Raw genomic sequence first — 22,336 nt, forward strand, 5'->3', positions numbered from 1 at the left:
TTCTTTAACACAAGATTTTTGCTCCTTAAAATACAGATGGGGTATAAATTAGCCTGAGTTCTGCCCTTAAATGCAGGTCTAAGGCTTTCTCTGAATGTGGTTTACACAGCTCCTCTTGTAATGTGGAATAGAATGCTACTGAACCCAGAAAGCAGACTGTCAGTAGAATTTCAGCAAGGGTGGGTAGGAATCTATTCTCCACTCCAGTCATTTTCTTGCTAACACTCATTTGTCTTAAAACATGGGCATTTGTCTACAGGTCATATAGACACAATGGATAAAAGTTGATGGAACTTGATTTTCTCATTAGTATGGGTTTCAAGTTGGTCTGAAAATTATACCACGACTTATATTTTAGCCATAGTTTCTGTTCCCTTACCTTTTCTGAAAATTTCTATGTCACATTATTTTGGTTCTCTCAGCTATTCTTTGACAAAAAATGCCTTTCAAGAAGCTGAAAATTCTTAGTTTTATTGGAGTGAAAATTTGAGTCAAACTGATTTTTCTTGATGTTTTTGCCTTCTTACTGAATTTTCCCAATTTTATTTCTTTTTATTTTGAGACACTGTGACTTAACACAGTGGGTAGGACATTTGCCTTGCACGTGGCTGACCCGGGTTTGATTCTTCTGTTCCTCTCGGAGAGCCCGGAAAGCTACTGAGAGTATCTTGCATGCATGGCAGAGCCTGGCAAGCCACCTGTGGCATATTTGATATGCCCCAAAACAGTAACAATAAGTCTCACAATGGAGATGTTACTGGTGCCCGCTCGAGCAAAGTGATGAACAATGGGATGACAGTGCTACAGTGCTACAGTGCTATGGTGACTTACACTACTACTAATGAATGCTTCATACAACTTGCAGCACCAGACCCTCAGGGTCAATAGTAATCAGCTAGACATGTAGATATGACTCCACTAGGCAGGTAATTCCAAATGATGAGCTGCTAAAAACTTTTACTGCTCACCCCCACCCCCATTTAATTTTCCTTGAGACTCATATTTCCTGTATAGAAAACTCCTGAAAAGGGAATCTGGATTCTGGATTTTTGGAGTCAAAAACTCTTAATAGATACCACCCTAACTCTAGTACTGGGCCTGTAATCATGTTTTACATTTGAGCCTACAGTCCCAGAGGAAATATTTTCTCATACTTTTTCTTTATGTGTAGTAGTGTGATTCTGCATCAATAAGTAAAAAAATAATTACAGTTTACTTCAGCATTACACATGTTTACATAAAATAAAATGTTTTAAAAGAAAATATCTGCTTAGGATTGACATTCCATTTTGATCACAGTTAATATGCCCAACTGTTGGTTGAATCCCATCTCTTTAAGAGACTTACAAATCCTGTGGTTACTTGCCCTCAAGCTTCAGGATATCACCGTTGATCCTTCTGTTTTGTTTAAATGAAGGGGCAGTCAAATAAAAACTGTTCAGTTAACTTTTATTGGCAAAGCATATATTTAAATATAATATACCATTGGCTTCTTCTCTTGAATCCAGAGACTCTCCAGACTGCCTTAGTTCACAAAACATTCTTGTGTTATTTGAAGGAAGAAGAAAGAAGTGTGATGGAAAAAAATTTATTTATATTCCTTTTGCCAGTGCTAATCCTTATTCATGAATGACTCTGGGAAAGATAATTAATCTCTGAGAATCTCAGCCTACTCACTCATAAAATGGGTATCAGAGGAGTTTTGTCTCAGAGAGAGAATGAAGATATTGAATGAAAATGTTTAGGGGGGGCAAGTGAAGCAATAGTAGAGCAAAGAGGGCACTTGCCTTGCTCATTGACCTGTGTTCAATCCCTGGTACCACATATGATCATCTGAGCCCGGCTAGGAGTGATCCTAAATCAAGAGCCAGGAGTAACCCCAGAGTACATACAAGTGTGATCCAAAACCAAACAAAATAACAGCAACAACAATACCACAGTAGACGTTGTGTAAACTCTTTTTAGCTCAGGTGACACTAGGAGTAATCACACATTAACGGATGTTCGCAAACTCTCTAGGCAGCTCTCTCTATCCTGCCCGTGTTCGGAGCTCTCAAACCATTTCCCAACCCGGGATGGCCGTTGCCATGAGCCAACTAAGGAGGAACGAGGACTAATTGCTTGGTTATCAGTTGCCATTTGTTCCATCTCTTGTCTCTCCCAAACTCTCTCCCCAACTCACCGCCACCTCTCTCCAACTGTCTCTGAGTTCTCTCCAACCCTTTCTCTAAGTCTCTCCATGAGGCTCTTTCCAACTCTTCCTGCAGCTCTCACTCACTCTCTGCTCTCTCTCCCTCTCTCCTTTCTGGCAACAACCACCTCACCCCCCCTTCTCTAACCATACCTACCAAAATATGCCCCCCCAAGCACAATCAACATATTTATCAAGCTTTCCTGACCACTTGCAGCCCACAATTAAAGGCAAAATAGCACTTAAGGTGTGTTTCTCCTCTCCTTAGACCAGTAACTTAATTATCATCTTAATTCTACTTCCTAATATTTGCCATTCTGTATCAACAAAGTAATAGACACATTTAGGCTTGTAGGGTGACTCTCCTGGGGACATATCACCACAGACTCAGACTACAATGCTCAGGCTGGATTAATCATTCCTATCCCTGGCAGGATCTAAATTTTTAATCTAGTTATTGCTTTTTCGATCATGACAGAATTTGTCCATGACCATGTTCTTAACATATACTTAAGTATTATGGCACTTTGGCCAGACCAATTTAGATGCCAGGGTAGCTCACAGCTTGCCCTGGGTCCATACAGTCCCTCGTCAAGACACTGCTTTGGGGGATCTAGGAAGTAGGGGCAACTGATGCTTGAGTGGAGAGAGCAGATTTCCATGAGGCAATATTATCTGGAGTCACTGTATTCCTGTGTCCATACAAAAGGTAATTGCTCTGAAGTAACTTACCATGCAAAGGACATTAAGGAGAAGAGAAAGACAATATTTATAAGTCAGCAGAGTCTGATCAGGAGACAAAGGTAATTGACAGGTTGGGGGAGCAACCAACAAACCCAGCTCCCTGTGGCCAGGGAGGAAGGGCAAACCAAGGTTATCCTATAGAAGGTCAGTCTGAGCAGTAGATCCCAGTAGGAGTGATCCCTAAGTGCAGAGCCAGGAGTATAGGAGTATGCAACTTAGCACTATTGGGTGTGGTCCAAACACACACACACACACACACACACACACACACACACACAATTCACAGAGCTTCAAAATGAGCTGCAGAAAACTTTTAGAAAACAACAAATAGAGGATGGAAAACTGACTGAAAAGAAATGAGTGACACTGTTGGGAACTGTGGATGAGGTCAAGTGGACAATACAAGAACAGGAAGGCAAGTTAAATGAAGAACCTACAGTTAAATAAACCATATATGTGAATTTTCCAGAGCTGAGGTGTGCAGGCAGAGATCCAAAAAGCTTGAAGGGTCCTAGTGAAAATCGATGCAAATAGAAAAACTTCAAGATACATTATAATCAGAACAACAAAGCCAAGGATATAATATTGAAAGCAGCAAGGTCAATAAATTACTTACAATAGAAAATCCATGGGATTCACAAGAGATCAAATGAGAAACTCTATGAGCCAGAAGAGAATGGTGGGATGTAGTAAAAAATTAAACAAACAAACAAATAGAAACCCACATTAATGAAATGAACATCTCGTTGAAAATGAGCACCCTCTCCTACTAGATTACCATTCATATTTGAAGGAATGAAGCAGCATTTCATGGGTAGACAGCAGCTTAGGGAATTCATAGCCTGAAAACCAGTTTTGCAAGAAGTGTTAATGAAGTTTCTTTGAAAGACAAGATAAACTTCTCAGCACTTGGACATTGAGTATGGCATATATTCTTGGCACTATATAGTTGCCCTTGCCAGGTTAAGAAAGGTCTGTTTATTCTCAGCTTGCTAAGGGTTTTATACTTTGTTTCAACAATGAATTAATGTTTCATTTATACTGAATGTATTATGCTTATTCAGATGTAATATTACATTTATACAGATTTTTATTACAATCTATTATCAGTGCAGCTACTTAAGTATTGCCTATATTTTCTAATGTTAAGTAAATATTCCCTTTTTTGGATAAAAAACACTTTTACAGGCCTACTCAGGTCTTCCCTTCAAATTTTCTTAATTCTCCTCTTCTCATTATTATCAAATTTATACTATTAATTTTTAAAATTTATACCTACAAAAATAAAAATAAGCTTGATACAGCAATTATTTTTTTTAAATTTTGAATACTAATAATCAATTAGACAATAACTTCCAAAAATCAAATTCAACATAAAAAAGTTGTATACACTGACAGAAAATACCTATCTGCAAGGTTAATAATAATTTAACTATTTATAGTATCAAAATTTAAAAAATTGGGGCTGGAGCAATAGTACAGCGGGTAGGGTGTCTGCCTTGCACGCGGCCGACCCGAGTTCGATTCCCAGCATCCCATATGGTCCCCTGAGCACCGCCAGGGGTGATTCCTGAGTGCAGAGCCAGGAGTAACCCCTGTGCACTGCTGGGTGTGACCCAAAAAGCAAAAAAAAAAAAATTAAAAATTAGTAATGAAGTAAACCAAGTATATTAAAAAGTCTGTACACTAAAATATAAGACATTGAGGGGAAAAATTGTAGCACTGTAGCACTGTCATCCCATTGTTTATGGATTTGCTCAAGTGGGCACCAGTAACATTTCCATTGTGAGACTTGTTGTTACTGTTTTTGGCATATCAAATACTCCACAGGTAGCTTGCCAGGCTCTGCCGTGTGGGCGATATATTCTCGGTAGCTTGCTGGGCTCTCTGAGAGGGACAGAGGAATTGAACCTGGGTCTGCTGCGTGCAAGGCAAATGCCCTACCCGCTGTGCTATCACTCCAGCCCACAAGGGGCTCTCCCACGAGGAAAGAAATTATAAACATAAATAAATGTAAATATATTTTTTGTTCAAATACTGAAAGTTTGTTAAATTATTTCCCAGCATTCATCTAGAAAAATGATGTAAATATCTAAATGTCCCTATCAAAATTTCTATGGCATATATTTAGAAATCAAAGGAAAGCAACCGTAACAAAACTCGAAATTAAATTTACATATAAAGATAGTACTTAAATTTCATGACTTCTAATTATTTGCCATCATATATTATCTATGCTCTCAAAACTAAACTATTATGTCATATATCACTATATCACTGTCATCCAGTTGATCATCAATATCTTCGAGCAGGCTCCAGTAACGTCTTTATTTGTCCTAGCCCTGAGTTTTTAGCAGTCTCTCTTTACTTGTTCTTCCCAGTGGTGCCGCCATTGGAGGCTCTTTCAAGGGTATGGGGAATGAGACCCATCATTGTTACTGTATTTGGCATATCACATACACCACAGAGAGCTTGCCAGACTCTGCCATGCAGGCAGGATACTCTTGGTACCTTTCCAGGTTCTCCCAGAGGGAGAACTAGGTTATAAGAGGTTGCTCAGTCACGTGCTTCCAGGAGCTTTGTTTTATAGTCTCTGATCTTGGCCATTAATGGGATTACATGGCATGGGGGGGGGGGTGCTGGGAGAGGGGGGTGCAGTTTTGGGGCCTGGCTGCCAAACTACTGGAAAATGGGGGATCTGGGTAGAGGAGTCCCAATCCTGATCTAAGTAGGCTTGGAGATCTCAGCCCAGGGTCCCGCATGCCTGGGTTCCTGTGCTGGTTCCTTCATGTATTAGGCTCATCTGAACATGTGGAGAAGGGCCTTGAGCATGGTTGTGGCTGGGTTCCAGAGGTCTTTGGCTGCCGGAGCTCTGCTTGGGGCAGAGAGGGAAACTCAACCCTCCCCCTCCGAGGGGCCCCACTGAAGACAGCCATGATATACATACATACATATATATATATATGTATGTATGTATATATATATATATAACTGCATAAAGGTATATTACTACTGACCATCTTTTCCTAAGCCTGTGCTTAATGATGTCATATTTGCAATAAGGAATCTGCTAGATGTGAGAATGTGCTCCATGAGAATCAGTAAGTTCTATGAATCAGAACTCCCCTCTCTTCCCCTCTCCTATCTTCGCTTTGTTGTTAAACCAGCACAGTATTGATTCTATCTTTGAAGACTGAAACAATACTTTGAGACAATATGATATAGAATATTTATAACATTTAATTTCAAAGAACACTGCTCTAGCCTCCAATTCCTTTCTTCTATTTGTCACTGTGGAATTACATATTGGGCAAGTGTCTTGATAACTTTTTGGGAGAGGACTGGAATGATCCATGTGGGTAAGATAAATGGGAAAAAAATCTACAGTTGAATAAAGAGAAGGATGTAGCATACATACAGGGAATAGGTAAAATATTCAATCCAATTGAGAACAGTAGACAGAAATAGTAGAAAAGGAACAAGAGGTTTAGATGGAAGCTTGGCTACTATATTCTTCTAATAATCTTTTAATATACACTTAATTGATAATATAATTTACTTTGACCTATAAAACTTGGAACCCAAAAGATGCCTTTATTCTATCAGAATGTAGAATTTATTTATTCTGTCAGAAATGTAGAAAATGATCCCTCAAATGCTGTTATGCAACAAGAACATGAGAAATTTACCTATGATTACTTCAGAAAAGAGTAATGACACAAATTGTAACATGAGTTTAAAATATGGTGCCAAATATATACTATTTTCCAATTGACAAAATTCAACATCTGTAACATTACTTGGGGGGAAATATCATAGGTGTGCATTTGAACCATTGCAGTGAGAACTTGGCTTCAGTAAGCACCCACTGCATATGGGGTGTAGATTTACCCCATAGGAAGGAACTAGTGTCTGAAAAACTGATTCTGACTGAAACCATCAACTCAGCTAATTAGTAGGGGTAAAAAGAAAATTCAATATATCAGTGTTTTTTATTTTTATAAAAGAAAAATTCTTAGTTTCATAACTTTTAAGCATTGGTCTTATAGTACATGATCTCTTATATATAATCTGTATCCATGGGGTCGTTTGCCCTTGACTTTTAGTGGACAAGTATTTAGTTATAATATAAACTCTATAAAAGCTAAAAAAAATTCTTTTTTAAGGAGCCCCTTGGGAAGTCTAGGTACAAACAGTTAACTCTCATTTCTAAAGAATAAAAAAAAGTACATAAAGTGAACAAAAGCAGCTTTAATAAGAGAGGAAGAAAATCAAATTAAACATCTTAAAAGATAAAGTGAAATGCAAAATTTAAAGAAGATAAATGTGAAACAAATCTTATGAGACTAATAAAGATTATAGTCACAGAATTTCTGGAATTTATCACAAGTAAGCAGGAACTTGTGAGTGCTATGTCCCTTAATTTTCCCATGGTCATAATTAAATTTCAATTTTAATTCTATCAGTTTGGAAGAAATTAATGAGAGATACATATAATTTCTTGTGTATACCACACCACATTTTAAACAAAAGGGAAATATAGGGTGGCCACAAATTCCATTATTGATAAACATTTCATAAGCTAATTTTCAAATCAATTTATTTAAGCCTAGTAAAAGAAATAGTTTGGGGGACATAAAATCTTAATAGATAAGTCTTATTGCCGTTTTCTTGTTTTCCTGGAAAAAGCAAATCTCATACAGTTTCTAATAACTTTAGATCTTATGGAAGATGTCTGTTAAGATAATGCACAAAATTTTTTAATGGTGACAGTTTATTAAATTGTTAAGCATTTTTAAAATGAGATTTTTAAACGAAATTTTATATGATTAGTCAGGAGTCATTTAGAGAATAAGCTGAAAGAGGGCAGTGAAAGTTAGAACAGACTGAACAGCTAGCTAGCTCTTATCAGGCTCCTGTGTATAATATTTTTCCTGTGCAAAGGAAATTTTGCTGAAGACTGCACTCAAAAACAGTTCAATCCTGCCATCAGTAAGATCTGTGTCTATTGTCAGCATACTTTAATCCTTTTAATAGGACCTGGTTGGGACACAGCTAAAGAGGATAATAAAGAAATGTTTCATAGCTCAAGCAATAGGGTCAGGAAATATGAACTGAAATCTGAACTCCACACTAAACACCTTGGTATCCCATTATAGTTCTTTTATTTTTTAGGTAAGTGAGGGCACATCTAATGGTGTTCACGTTTACTCCTGGCTCTGTATTCAAGGATCACTCTTGGGGTGTTTAGATCATATGCGGTGCTGGAGATCAAACCATGGTCAGCTTCTTGCAAGGCGGTTATATAAATTCCTTTGTCATCTCTCCTTTCCACTTGCCCATTCCAGTTTCTTGAGCTTCCTTTCTCTCCACAATGCTGATAATATTGAGCCTCCTTAAAAGCACATTAAAAAGATTATTTAAATGACACAAAGTGCTTTGTACATATCCATGCACATGGCAAGCAATAGATCTAACAATATTTGATTTAACCACAATCACTGTATCACTGTATCACCATATCACTGCCATCCCGTTGTTCATCGCTTTGCTCAAGTGAGAGCCAGTAATGTCTTCATTTGTCCCTGTTGTGTGCTAGTGTAGCTCAATGGTGTCTGCTCACTCCAGGGACACGAAGAGCAAGGTGTTGTTACTGTTTTTGGCATATAAAATACATCACAAGTAGCTTGCCAGGTTCTGCCATGAAGGAAAATAAATAAATTTAAAAAATAAATTAAATTTTAAAATAATAAAAATAAAGAGGTCACCGAGCCTGTGCCCCAGGAAATATTGCATCGCTTTCTGGATCTAGGCCCTTAATGAGATTACATGGGGCGGGGGGCGGGGGAGGGTGGAAATTTGTGAGTGTGACTGCCAAGCTACTGGAAAACTGGGAATCTGGTTGGAGGAGGCCCAGTTCTGATCTGAGCAAGCTTAGAGATCTCAGCCACGGTCCCACATACCTGAGTTACTCTGTCAGTTCCTTCATGGGTGAGGTTTGTACGAGCGTTTGGAGTAGCCTCAAGCATGGCCTTGAGCATGGTATTTAAACACAATAAATTATAATTATATGATATAGGAATAAGTCATCTGGGACTTTGTGTATTTGTGTATATGCACATGCTCCCCTCATGTGTGGGCAGGCATACACATACATATTTTACATGCAATCATCCATATATAAATATATATATGTATATAATGTGCATTTTTTAAAACTTTAATATCTCTTTGCACCAAACTTGCTTATTGTTCCTGCAAATGAAACTAACTTTTCTCAGGACAACTTGAGTTTCATACCAGATCACAGTCATCTGTTGAATATAGTGGGACAAAACAAGGGAATAGACAATTTCAAACATTGACAAAGCTTTGGTCTTGTATTACCAAACTTATTAACTAAAAGTGGAGGACAGGATTGGAAAGGATGAAAATTGCACTAGAGGTGACATAAGGTCAGTTGTGGAAGTTCATTTTCACGTTGCTGATGGTGGTACGCATTAATCCTATAAATTTGAACACTATAGTAACCACATTGCGCACACTACAATTAAAAAAAATTAAAACAGAAGAGAACAAATAAAAAGGGAAACACTTAAAGGCACTTTTGAGTAGGATTTTTTCCCTAACTCTTAAGGAAAGAGAAAGAGGGAGTGCGATAGAGAAAGAGAGAGAGAGAGAGAGAGAAAGAACTCAAGCCCTCCAAAAATAATGTGATTATCTCTCTACTCGACTTTACTTTCAGCTTTAGACTTTATATTGACAAACAAAAGCGTTCTTTTGCTGCTAGATAATTTGGCAGGATCAGGGTTTTAAAACAGAAAGAAAAACCAGCTTGTCCTTTAGTGTTTGATCCAGTGACGCGTCATGAGAAGATGGATGAAATGTGAAATATTTAAATTCCCAGGGCAGCTGTTGCTTAGGTATTTACCTGCCTTTTGTCCAAGAATTCACAGAGTTTGCCTCCTACCAAGATCAAAGCACTGCTATTTATACTTTAAAATTGGTTTATTGTGGAAATCAACCTATGAGATGAACACTTCAGGAAGAAAATGCAGTCTTCCTTACAAAACATATTTATTCCTATCTTTACTTCTAATAGTCACAAATAGTGGAATTCTCTCAATGATGTTTCACTGAACAGTAACACAACAGTAAGTTGGCTTTTTGTTTCCTACATTTTAATGTTACCCAGACTTTGTATTAATCATAAGCAGTATATTAATAATCTATTACATATGTTTATAACTATTAGTTCTTATCTTTCCATCTGGTACCTGTCACAACATACATATTTCTTCTAAATTTAATTGTAATTACATTGCATTGTTTCATTTTTACAGATAAGAAATCTAAGGTTCCAATAGATAAAATTACTAGATCATGGTCACATAGCTAATTTTCGAGAATTGTATTTTCAGCTCTTAACTTCAAATTCTAAAGTACATTATTTACAAATAGCTTTACATTACTTCTAATCCCCCCAAAAAAAATTTATTCTGTGCTTGTTTGCCTTTATAAAGTGCACTTATCAGAGCCAAAACCCTGTATAAAGTGTAGGACAAGCCATAGTATGATATTCATTTTTGAATGCCATCCTTTAAGTAAACAGAAGTCTCTGATCCTAAATTATAATAATGACAAGGACTTTAGAAAATTAGATACAACATTTTAGCTATTTTGTTACTAGAAATTTGTAACTGACTCCAAAAATATAACAAATTTTATACATAGTCACATTTGTGATATTATTTCAAAAGTTTTAACTTTTAAATTATTTTTTCCCAATCTCAATATGAGTTGATCCCTTTAACCTGACTTGTCAATCCACCCCGTCCTTTATCCCTTCTGGTAACCACAGACTTGGTCATCTAGTCAAATTTTATTTTTGTCTTACTAATTTGTGTTTTTAAACACATGTGAGCAAAAAATCACATATCACTGTCTTTGACTTATTTTACTGAGAGTAGTAATACTTGCTAGGTCCCTCCATGTTGTTACAATGAGACAGGATTTCATCTCTTCTATACCTTAGTAGAATTTCATCTTTGTATAATCCTTTGCAGTCATATGTTTGACCACTGAGCTATACTCACTAACCAGCCATCTGTTGAAGGACACTTAGTTCTCTTTCCAACTCTCAGTTCTTGTTGGAACATAATGCTTCAGCTAACATGGCTTCAAATTAGTGTTTTCATATTCTTTAAGTAAATACCCAGAAATAGATTAACTGGATCAAATGGAATTTCTATTTTTAATTTTGTGAGGAGTTTCCATACACCTTTCTATATAGTTGTATCAATTACATTCACACCCAGTAGTCTATGGGGTTTTCTTTTTCCCACATTATCTCCAATATTTGTATCTTGAGTTTTAAACAATAGCCACTTTCACATTGTTGCTTTGATTTCCATTTCTCCAATAATAAAAAACCATGAGTACTTTTTATTGCTTATTATTTATCTGCATGTCTTTCATGTCTTCATGAAGCTGAGTCTATTCGAGTGCTCTGCTTATTTTAAATTGGGTTGTTTCTTTGCTGAGTTCTTTACAAATTTTATACATAGTCACATTTGTGATATTATTTCAAGTATCTGATCATTAACATACAATTAAATGTGCATAAAATATTAGAAAGAAATTATCAAAATGTTCACATTGTTTATGTTGTCAATCATATTTCGGTGATCTTTTTCCGTATGCAACAAAAATATGTGTTTTGAAGATAATTATTATATAACATTATTTAAAGAGATAATACACACTACAATTATGAAAGTATTATATTAGATATTTGTCAGAAATTTCATTATTTGTCTAGTTCTAAAATATTACAGAGTTCAGAAAAGTTGTCCAGGATAACAGAGTATTAAAAATAGCAATATTGGGGCTGGAGAGATAACACAGCGGGCAGGGCCTTTGCCTTGCATGCAGCGGACCCCGTTCGATTCCCAGCATCCCATACGGTCCCCCGAGCACTGCCGGGAGAAATTCCTGAGTGCATGAGCCAGGAGTAACCCCTGTGCATCGCCGGGTGTGACCCAAAAAGCAAAACAAAAATGAAAACAAATAAAAATAGCAATATTAAAAACCATTACTAAATGCCGTGCGAGGTTATGGCATCTCCTGGAGCCGGAGCTGCTGCGTGAGGGGGCTGGAGCTCTAGCTGGTGAGGGACTGATGAGGACATTTTCAGGTACTCTAGCGTGAAGGCGTGGGGGTTGGGGTAAGATTGGCGTGGCCAGAGGTGCGGGGGCTGGAGGCTGGGCCCGCGGCAGCAGGCCTGGGTGGACCCAAGGTCTGTGGCCGCCAGCCCGCCCCCTCGTGTCGTTGACTCTCCCCGTGCACATCCCTCCCCGGCTTCGGCTGAGATGATTTTTACCTTCTCCACTGACTTTCTCCGGTTCCCAGCAGTGCTGGGGCCGCCGGGCCCCGCTGACAGCACCTGGAACGTGTGTCTTGCACATTTCACGCATGACGCGTGTGTGCCACACGCCACAAGTCATGAAAACGGGTGACTGGACTTTTCGCCACTATCACCAAGAGATCTGAGGTGCTTTGTTTCTTTTTCCAACCATTTGGGAGGCACTTGGATTTATTTATTTATTTATTTATTTATTTATTTATTTGTTTATTTATTTATTTATTTATTTATTTTGTGCTTTTTGAGTCATACCCCAGGATGTACAGGGATGACTCCTGGCTCATGCACTCAGGAATTAACTCCTGGCGGTGCTCAAGGGACCATATGGAATGCTGGGAATCGAACCCCGCTTGGCCCCGTGCAAGGCAAACGCCCTACCCACTGTATCGCTCCAGCCCCGGCACTTGGATTTATAATCCTGTGGATGGTAGTTTTTCATGCATGCGCAGCCACGCCCATGCATGCGTCATTGCAATTGGCACAGTCCCGGGAGCCTGCTTCCGCCCACCTGTATCCCCGGGACCTTCCCTCCACCCACCCCACCCCCGCCACCTCAGCGTCCCCCCTCGGCAAGTGAGCTCAACCCTGTCGAGAGAATTTCCAGTTTTGAGGACTCTGACCATTTATTGTTCTCTCGGTACATTTATTTAGGGTTTTCTTGTTTGGTTGGTTGGTTGGTTTTGGGTTTGGGTGTGCCCAGGGATGCTCAGGGCTTACACCTGGTGGTGCTCCGGAGATGCCAAGCATGCACCCGGGTTCTTCTGTGTGAAGGCGAGCGCCTGACATCCTCGAGTATGTCTCCAGCCCCCTGGGTATGTTTATCTCCTACTGGGAACAGATTATTCTTTGTTGCTTATTGTGGAGGTGGTGACACCTACTCACATAGGTGAATTGGAGTACCCCAAAAATTGTGAATCAGTGAAAAATCAATAAGATGAAACAAAAAAATTTACAGGTACAAAAATTTTAAAAATTAATACCATGAATAATTCTGTGCTGATGCATTTTAAGATTTACATGGGATAGAGACATCCTGCAGATGTAAAATTTAGTAAGAGTGGAGAGTGCTAAGAATAATTTAAAGGCAAAATCCAAATAGGCCTATAGAATTATAAAAGTTAAAAGTGTGTTTTACCCTCAGAAAGGGAAAATTTGCTTCTGTGAGAATCTAGATTTAACTGACTGCATTAATAAGTAAGGAATTGTGATAAAAATCTATAGATTTAAAAAAAAAACACCTTATCAGAGATAAAACATTCAACCTGAAATGTTAATTTGTTATTGCAAATGTATACAATTCCTTAGCAGAATAGGAGTAAACCATTTTTTTTAATCAAGGTGAGGGCAACCATAAGTGCCGTGAATGAATGTCATACTCGTTTGTCTTTTTTTTTAAAGCTCCATCTTTGTTTCTGGAGAACATGAAGGTGAGCTTGTTGAAAAGCAATAGTTAAACCATAGATAAGAATTTCCAGAGTTGAGGAATACAGGTGCTGAGATCTGAGAGGCCTTAGAGGGCCCCAGCGAAAATGGACTCAAATAGGAAAACCAAGATACATTGTACTCAGAATGACAAAAATCCAAAGATAAAAAATATTGAAAGCAAGAGGGGAAAAAGAAACTTATGTAGAAAATGGATGTAGTATTTCCTTTGTCCCTCTCGGAGAGCCAGGCAAGCTACTGAGAGTATCCCGCCCAAACAGCAGAGCTTGGCAAGCTACCCGTGCATATTCAATATGCCAAAAACAGTAACAAATGATAGTCCTCATTCCCCTGACCCTGAAAGAGCCCCCAATATGCCATCAGGCTACACTAGCATATGACAGGGATGAATGCAGACGTTACTGGCTCCCGCTCGAGCAAATTGATGAACAAGGGGATAACTGTGATGACAGTGACAGTGATTACTTGAGCATAAACAATTGTGACATGCTTTTGGTTATACCAGACATAAATTTTGAGAATCGTAAGTTATATGCCACAAAATTAAGTCTCTTAGCCAGTGTGAATTTTGTTTTGTTGCAAGCACAAAACTTGTATAGTGTTCATTATATTGCTTTGCCAATTTCCAGAGGATTTTCTGATGGCTTTGCTTGGGGTGAAAAAAAGCAGAAAATGATGCTGGAGAGTACAAAATTAGACTAACAGAAATTGTACCAACAAGGCAGCAGAAATCCCTGAAAACAGATTTAGACTTTTGGAATTTTTTCAAGGTCAAGGGATATGTAGACAGCATTTCCACATCTTGCTAAAAACTGCCAAAAACAAATTTGTGTCTACCACCTTTGTTTTTAAAGAAGGTAGATTATATGTGACTGTAGAGGTAGAGACTTGGAGAGTTCTCTAATAAGCATTATACAATCAAAATTAGCTGCATTCTCTTTTTCCCACTATTTCTCCTAATATTTCTTTCATCCCCTGCATTTTATTTTGAAAACATATATGAGGGATGTATGAGACTTGGAATGAAATGAAAACTAAATAGAAAACAAATGGAAAGGAATTCAACAAAACTAATTCATAATATGATTTATCTAGAAGAAAAATTAAAAAGCCTTATTAATTAGAAAAAGTCTCCTTGGAAAATTTTCCCAGAAGAAGCTCAAGAAGAGAGCAAATATTGTAATCATTTGTGGGTAAATCCGAGACCATCTGAGCAGAGGCCCCTGATTCTGCTCTAGACGGTGAAGAATTTCCAGAGTTGCCCAATATGCTGAGAAACAACAACATTTGAGACAAGGAAAGAAGTAAAAATTGTTGAGTCACCATTTCATAATTTCATAAATAATAATAAAGTTTGCACATTTTAGGTCTCTGAGTGTTCTCTTTATTGTCTGGGAATTTACTATTTTTTCTGGGATAAATTAGGCAGGACAATCGAAATGTCTTAAAAAATGACTTCTCTAAATAGTCAAACCATAGAATCCAGTGGCCAGCAATGACCCAAAATGGTCATTTTTCAAGCTCTGACATTTATTTAATGTCTTTAATATGATTATGTGAAGGTATTTCACATACATGCCATTAATATTTACATGTCAGATGGCTGCTTTTTATAGTCCATTATTTATGAGCCTGTTTCTTCTGGTTCCTGGGGAGATGAGTAGTTGACACTGACCCAAGAAGCATTCTTTGAAAATCACCCCTTAATTTCTTTCGAGAAAGAATAATGTTAACATCATCTTGATTGTGTTGTGAAGTATACTCATACACTAGACAGACAGAGGTTAAGAGAATAGCACTGCAATTCTACATCCATAGCTAGTAAGGAATGTAAGAGTGTGCACATTGCTTAGCCTCTCTGCAACTCATTTTTCTCATCTGTCCAATGCAAAAGTTAACAACCTTTATGGCAAATCTGAGGGTTTGCGTAGAACAGAAATGCTTAGTATTTATTTCCTACGTCCCTCTAGGACTGTTGGTTTCATCTGAAAACCCAATGGGTTATAAGTATAGGATGCCAATTATAATGACTCCAACCAATTTACATGAATTTCCTAGACATAGGATTTGAAACACAGTGTGGAAACACAAAAAATATAAAGGATAAAGAGATCATTCATGTTCATTTGGATAAAGAAGGACACTTCGGGTCAGCAAGATACCTCAGGAGTTAGAGTGCATGCTTGCATGTGGGTGACTAGAGTTCAATCTTTAGCAACAGGTATAGATCTGGTGGCTCCAGCATTACTGGACCCAGGAGGTACTGAATTATTATCCTGAGTACTGAATCAGTGGCTGACTATTGCTGGGAATATCCCAACTATCCCCTGAACACTGTTTAGGGCATACCCTGATACCTCAAATAAAAAACAAATAAATATGGCAGCCTAAATATTTTTTTGCTCAGATACAAGAGTCTGATTTTTCAGCTTGGCCTTTGAGTTTGAAAGTTGCCTTGGGTAAAATTAGGGGATTGTAATTAGTGTCTTTGTTACTAGATCTTTAAAAGAGCCCTAATAAAAATTAGACATAGCTAGGCAACTTCCCTACTCAGCTCAGGGACTTTTACTCACAGACACTGCCCAGAAGCTTGCCTTGCCAACTTTTGGCCCGTGAAGCTCTAAGTCAAAATCCAGTATTTGAATATTTGCCAGAAAAAACAACTCTGTGGAGTTTAATAACTCTATATACTCCCAAAGGACTTATGATAACATCTCTGCTTATATTATTTCTTTAAACCATTCCTCTCACCTTACTTCGTTCCTCTAAATTTTGCAGAAAGGAGACAGGGAATAATATGAAAGAGATAAGAGAGTCAACAATTCAATTCTTTATATAAATATCAAAGAAATGTTAGAAATCATATACATTAACATGCATAATTATTAAATTTGTTGAGATAATTTTAAAAATTATCTTTATTTTTTTACTTTTATGCAAATATAAGAATTTTTTATTTTATTTTTTAGTTGTTTCCAATTTTTCTGTCTTAACTACTATACTATCTCTGACTCCCAAATCTCACTACCTAAACATAACCATTAATGGGATTTATTTCATTCATTTTTGCATATGTGTTTATAAAAGTAAAATGCATTAATGATAAATTTGAATCACTTATCTAGAATCTTACAAATATTTCCAATATTTCTGTAAACAGAAAAGGTCATGATCATTGCAATCTACTAAGTCACTAGTGTTTGAATCATAAGTGATTACTATGATTTTGTTCATTGTACCAGTAAGGATCAGTTAAATTAAACTATGGTAACAAAATATCTCCAGATATCACTGATTTACAAAAGCAATCTTTATTCCTCATTATGCTGCAGGTTTATTGCAGATTATCTATACTTAGGAGACATGTTAAGTTATCAGGAGCCTCTCTGAAGTATATTTGTATATCTCTATCATCTACAGTTATGATAAAGACATAAGAGAAATGATGACGCACACACTGATTCTTAAAGCTTTTTTATGGAAGTGCATGACAGCTTTTCCCATTATCTACCCAGAATTCAATAGAGTACGGGTACATAATCTCTTTTAGAATAGACTAGAAGAGATATGAATCTTCAAGGAACAGCAGCACAATCCACTTTGACATGGAATCTGTCTTCAATGATCTTACGGTACATAGCATTTCATTTGGACATATTAACTTCAGATATATTAAATGGAGTGACTAGACATCAATGAAAGCATAGATGTGATAATACAAAGTTAATATGTTTTTAAGTTTTAGTGGCTTGAGGTTATTTAGAAGCAAGGATTATATCATTTCAAGGCCCTAGAACTGAGAAATGACTGCCAATTCTTTCAACATTCCCTCAGAGAAAGGCAACAATAAGTATGATACCAGACATCTGTGAAATCTTTGGGATCATAAAGGATAACAAGAGGAAAGTTTTCAAATGGTAAAAAACTTTAATTTCTTTGTAACAGCATTATTCAATAAATGTACCCAGCAGCATTTATGACCTAGAGACATACCACTTTGGGTTCTGGTCCTGGCAGTTATCAATTCTAAATGGTAGAACAGGTTAAATTCTTAAAGGGAAGAGCTTCCTGGAACACCCAAGAATTTTAAAATGAGTAGCTATCTTTCAGATAAAATTTTATTCTGGGTGTTTTCTTGTTCACTGAGTCTTCCTAGCTACATGTAGAATACATTCTCCAATTGTCTTGGCCATTTTATTTTTTAAATAGTTTTCTATGCAACTGAATATGTGTTGCCTCTTACTACATTTTGGTAGATGAAACGGTCTTAAGACTTTTGAAACTATTTGTAGACCTTTGCACATGTTTGAAATAAATGTGAGGCATTAATTTTAGCCAGACAACACTGAGCCCAGTTCACTTGGGAAATGCATCTCAGTATGTCATTTATCATCCAGGACCTGTCCACTAGTCTGTTACTCCCTGGGAGTAAATTAGGCACTGTGAAAGCTGCATTAAACTCTTCCTGGCTACTATGTACCATTTAGGGCTATGGGGCAATAATTTACTTAATGGTACCTTTGTGACCTCAAAAACTTTATGTTGTTCTGAAAGTTCTTCATTTTCTTCAACAAAATAATTTATACGCACAGAGGTTGAGTATACTTATAAATTTGTTTTCAGAGGGGCAACGTCTTCTAAATGGAATAAATAAGATAAATGCTGTCAAACTGATGCAGAAATTTAGTATTTTATAAATGCATTATCGATTCATGGAATAAATGAATAACTCACAGACAGTTAAATGTTTGGGTTTCATTTTTAACATATAATTCAGCCCTATATTTTATTGTCAGTATGTTTTATAGCCATAAGAATTTCTGGATTCACATCACTGAATTTTTCCATAGTATAAAACACATTTTTCCAAAGTTAAAATGATGTGCTAACTATCCTTAAAGTTCTAACAGCAACTTGCTTTCTGCTTCTTGCTTTAGTTCATAGCAAAATCCCCTTCATATTAAAGGTTAACAAAATTAATTAGCTTTTGATTCCCCCCATCTCATTAAGTTACTTATCTCCTTATCTAAGATGACTAATCAGGTTTGATTCAGCAAATGGGGACCCCCCAAATTGCATACTTTGGATTTGTCTTTCATTAGGCAAATTGGGCAAGACAGATAGTATAGGAATTAAGACACTTGTTTCCTATGGAACTAACCCCAGTTGAATCCTATGCATCACATGATCCCATGAGCATGTTTCTGAGTTATTCCTGTGCACAAATCTAGGAATAAGCCCTAAGCATTATTGGAAGTGTCCTCAAATAAATAAAAAAAATATTTTGGGACTAGAACTACCAAAAGAAGAAAGAATTCAGCAGCATTGCTAATAATCAAATATTTTCATATTTAAGTTCTCTAAATTGGGATGTGTCATGAGTTATGGTGTGTCTAAATTTATTTGGCAGTATTTTTCTTGTTATAAAATAATGGTGTCTTGCAATGGATGGTGTAGTGAATTTTAAAATATAACTATTAAACAATTTATTTTGAAGATAAAATGAGTAAACATAGAAAATGGCCCAAATAACAAAACTATTTATATTACAGATATAAACTACAAATGTTTTTCTATCCACTTTAATCATACTGTTCCTCTGAAGAGTTTGTGTCTATTATAGTCAAAGAAAATTCAGGGACCAAAGAGAGTACAAGGGTTAAAGTCTTACCTTGTATGCAGTCAATGAAGTGTTAAAGGCTTGCCTTGTATGCAAAAGTAAAGGGTTAAAGGCTTGTCTTGTATGCAAATAGTGAAGGGTTAAAGGCTTATCTTGTATGCAAATAGGTTAAAGGGTTAAAGGCTTGCCTTAGACCTTTTTAATTCCTGACACCTGAGCAATTCCAGGATTAACCCTTCAATATAGAGTCAGAAGTAAACTTTTAGCTGCTCCAGGTGTGATCCACAAAGCAAAAGCAAACAAAAATTCAAACAGAATTAAAGCTTACTTATGGTAAAGCATAGTTATACCTCATGTATATGATGAGAAATTAATATCCAAGTTATAAAGAGAAGTCATGGGGTCAGTGATAACACAGCTGGTAGGATGCCTGCTTTATATGCTGCCAACCAGGCTCTGATCCTAGATACCCCATATGACTCCCTGAAATCACCAGGAGTGATCCCTGAGTTCAGAAATGGGAGTGAGTTTTGAGCAACCTGGGTATAGCCCCCAAACAAGCAAACAAAAGAAAAAAAGGCCATACAACAAAACAACAAATAATGCAATACAAGAATGAGCATTTGATTTGAATAAATCTTCTTCGAGAAGGCATACAAATGAGTGTGGCTTCCATGAAAGCAACAATAACAAAAAATGGTGTGGAGATAAACTCATGCATTATTGGCACAATCACTTTGGGGGAGATATAATTTGTCAGGAATTTTCTGAACCTAAACTTGGTGTTACCCTGAATGGTAAGAAGGGATTTGCCTAATCTTTCTCACATCTTTATTAACAAATCACAAATAATAAAAATGTGCTTTATTTGCTCAGTAAAATATGTTATCTGTAACAGTTTATTTGCTGTGTTATTCCAAAGTGCTAACATGCAACTGGAACTCCTACATCTTCTAGTCAACAAAATTTTGAATTACAAAACATGACTTATAATGATTGTACGGTACAATATAAAGCTCTCTAGAAAAAGCACATTTCCAGGAAAGATTTGACTTCCCTAAGTTAAAATAATTTATATAGCTAACTCATAATTAAATTTTAATGGAATAAATATAAATCTGAATTACATATGAATTCAAACTCTGAATACCAGAAAATATGACAGGTGTTATAAATAAACATTTGATATGTATACACAAACTACAAATTAAACTCCATTTTTGTCTATAAAGAAAAAGTTAAGTGGAATACACAATATAATAGTGATAATTTTTGCATAGCCAATAGTATAACATAACTGAAGTTGAAGTTTATTGAATGCCCAATATATATATTGATTAAAAATTTTAGGAGTATCAATTAAATATGAATTGAATTCCTATACTACATATATTGATCTTTTTTACCTTTTGAGTGTACTCAGGGACTGATTTAAACACTATTATTTTGTATGAAAAACATGGTATTGAAATTTTGTTTGGGGTAAGTGGTTGAGGCCACACCCAGCAGGAATGGTATAATAGCTCAAAAGCTAGTCCTGCCTCTGCAGTCATGTATGATTCCCTAATAGAAGCACATGTGGTGCTGGATATTTAAATAGCCATTACTGAGATGTAAGAAATGAACCTTATCCCCTGTACTATCTCTCTGGCCAAATATTGACATTCTTATTTTCATGTACAACCTCTCATATATACTTTACAATACTTTTTTGAACTTCAGTTTAACTATTCGTATGACAGTGATATTTACCTTTTCCGTTATTGGTAAAATTTAATGATTTCATGTATATAAAGCTCAAAAAATATGTTCAATCATCTGTTGCTTACAATACTTATAGTAATTGAAGAGGATAGTAGCCTACCGTTTAGTTAAACGTGACTAGAATCTACTGTCCTTAGTCCTAATTTTTCCATGCATTTGAAAATTAAATCCAATAAGTATTTATTGAATGCTTTGATGGGACTAGGGAGAATGTAAATTAAACTGTACTTGGCACACAAGAGCTGATGGAGCAGGCTAATATGTCAATACACATTCAGAATAGAACAATCCTATACCCATTTTCTGCCTCCTTCCTCAGTAATGTGAAACTCTTTTTAACAGAATTGGGATGTGGAAGGTTAACAATTACAGGTTTCAAGAAACCACAACAAGAAACATGCACTTGAAACTACTTCCTAAAATGCTACAACAGTGTCCAAGAAAAATATGGGGCAAAAACTCCACACAGGGCAGAGAGATAGTACAGTATGCAAAGTGTTTCCTTGGATGCAGCCAGTGAGGTTTGATTCCTAGCACTGCGTATAATCCCCCAGCATTGTTACGAGAAGTCTCTAAGCATAAAGTCAGGAGAAAATGCTAAGCACAGCAGGGCATGCACTCCCTACACAAATATTCAAAGACATATTAGTCCCCAGATAATTTTAAGACAGTTTAGAGGGCAAGAAGGGTTAGCTAATATGTTTTGCAAAATAACATTCATCATAGTCACCTTACTAGGTGATAAAGAAAAAAACAAGATAAGAACCCATCTGTCTTTACCTTATTAGATAGCTAATAATATATCTAACTTTAGTCTTGTTCAGTATTATAGTTAATGGTCTAGCAGGATGAGAAACTATTGCTTCTGACTTAAAATTTTAGATAGGTGATGCATTTTATTTAGATCCAGTGTGTATTTATTTATAAAGAAATGTGAAATTACCTTGAAGGAAACATAAAAAGTATTCAGGTCTTGAAGACTGACCACGCTCTTTCATCAGTCCTGTTTTCCCTCCTCTATTCTTTATCCTCTCTGGCCTCCAAAGTCACCAAGTCTTCCTTTCATCATGAACTTGTATAATAATCTATTGCACACGGTTTTCCTAATTATAGTTTCTATTTAATATATCAGTAATTTTTGCCAAAAAGG

This window comes from Sorex araneus, chromosome 1 (genome assembly GCF_027595985.1).
Source record: "Sorex araneus isolate mSorAra2 chromosome 1, mSorAra2.pri, whole genome shotgun sequence".
In the NCBI taxonomy this organism is placed as follows: Eukaryota; Metazoa; Chordata; class Mammalia; order Eulipotyphla; family Soricidae; genus Sorex; species Sorex araneus.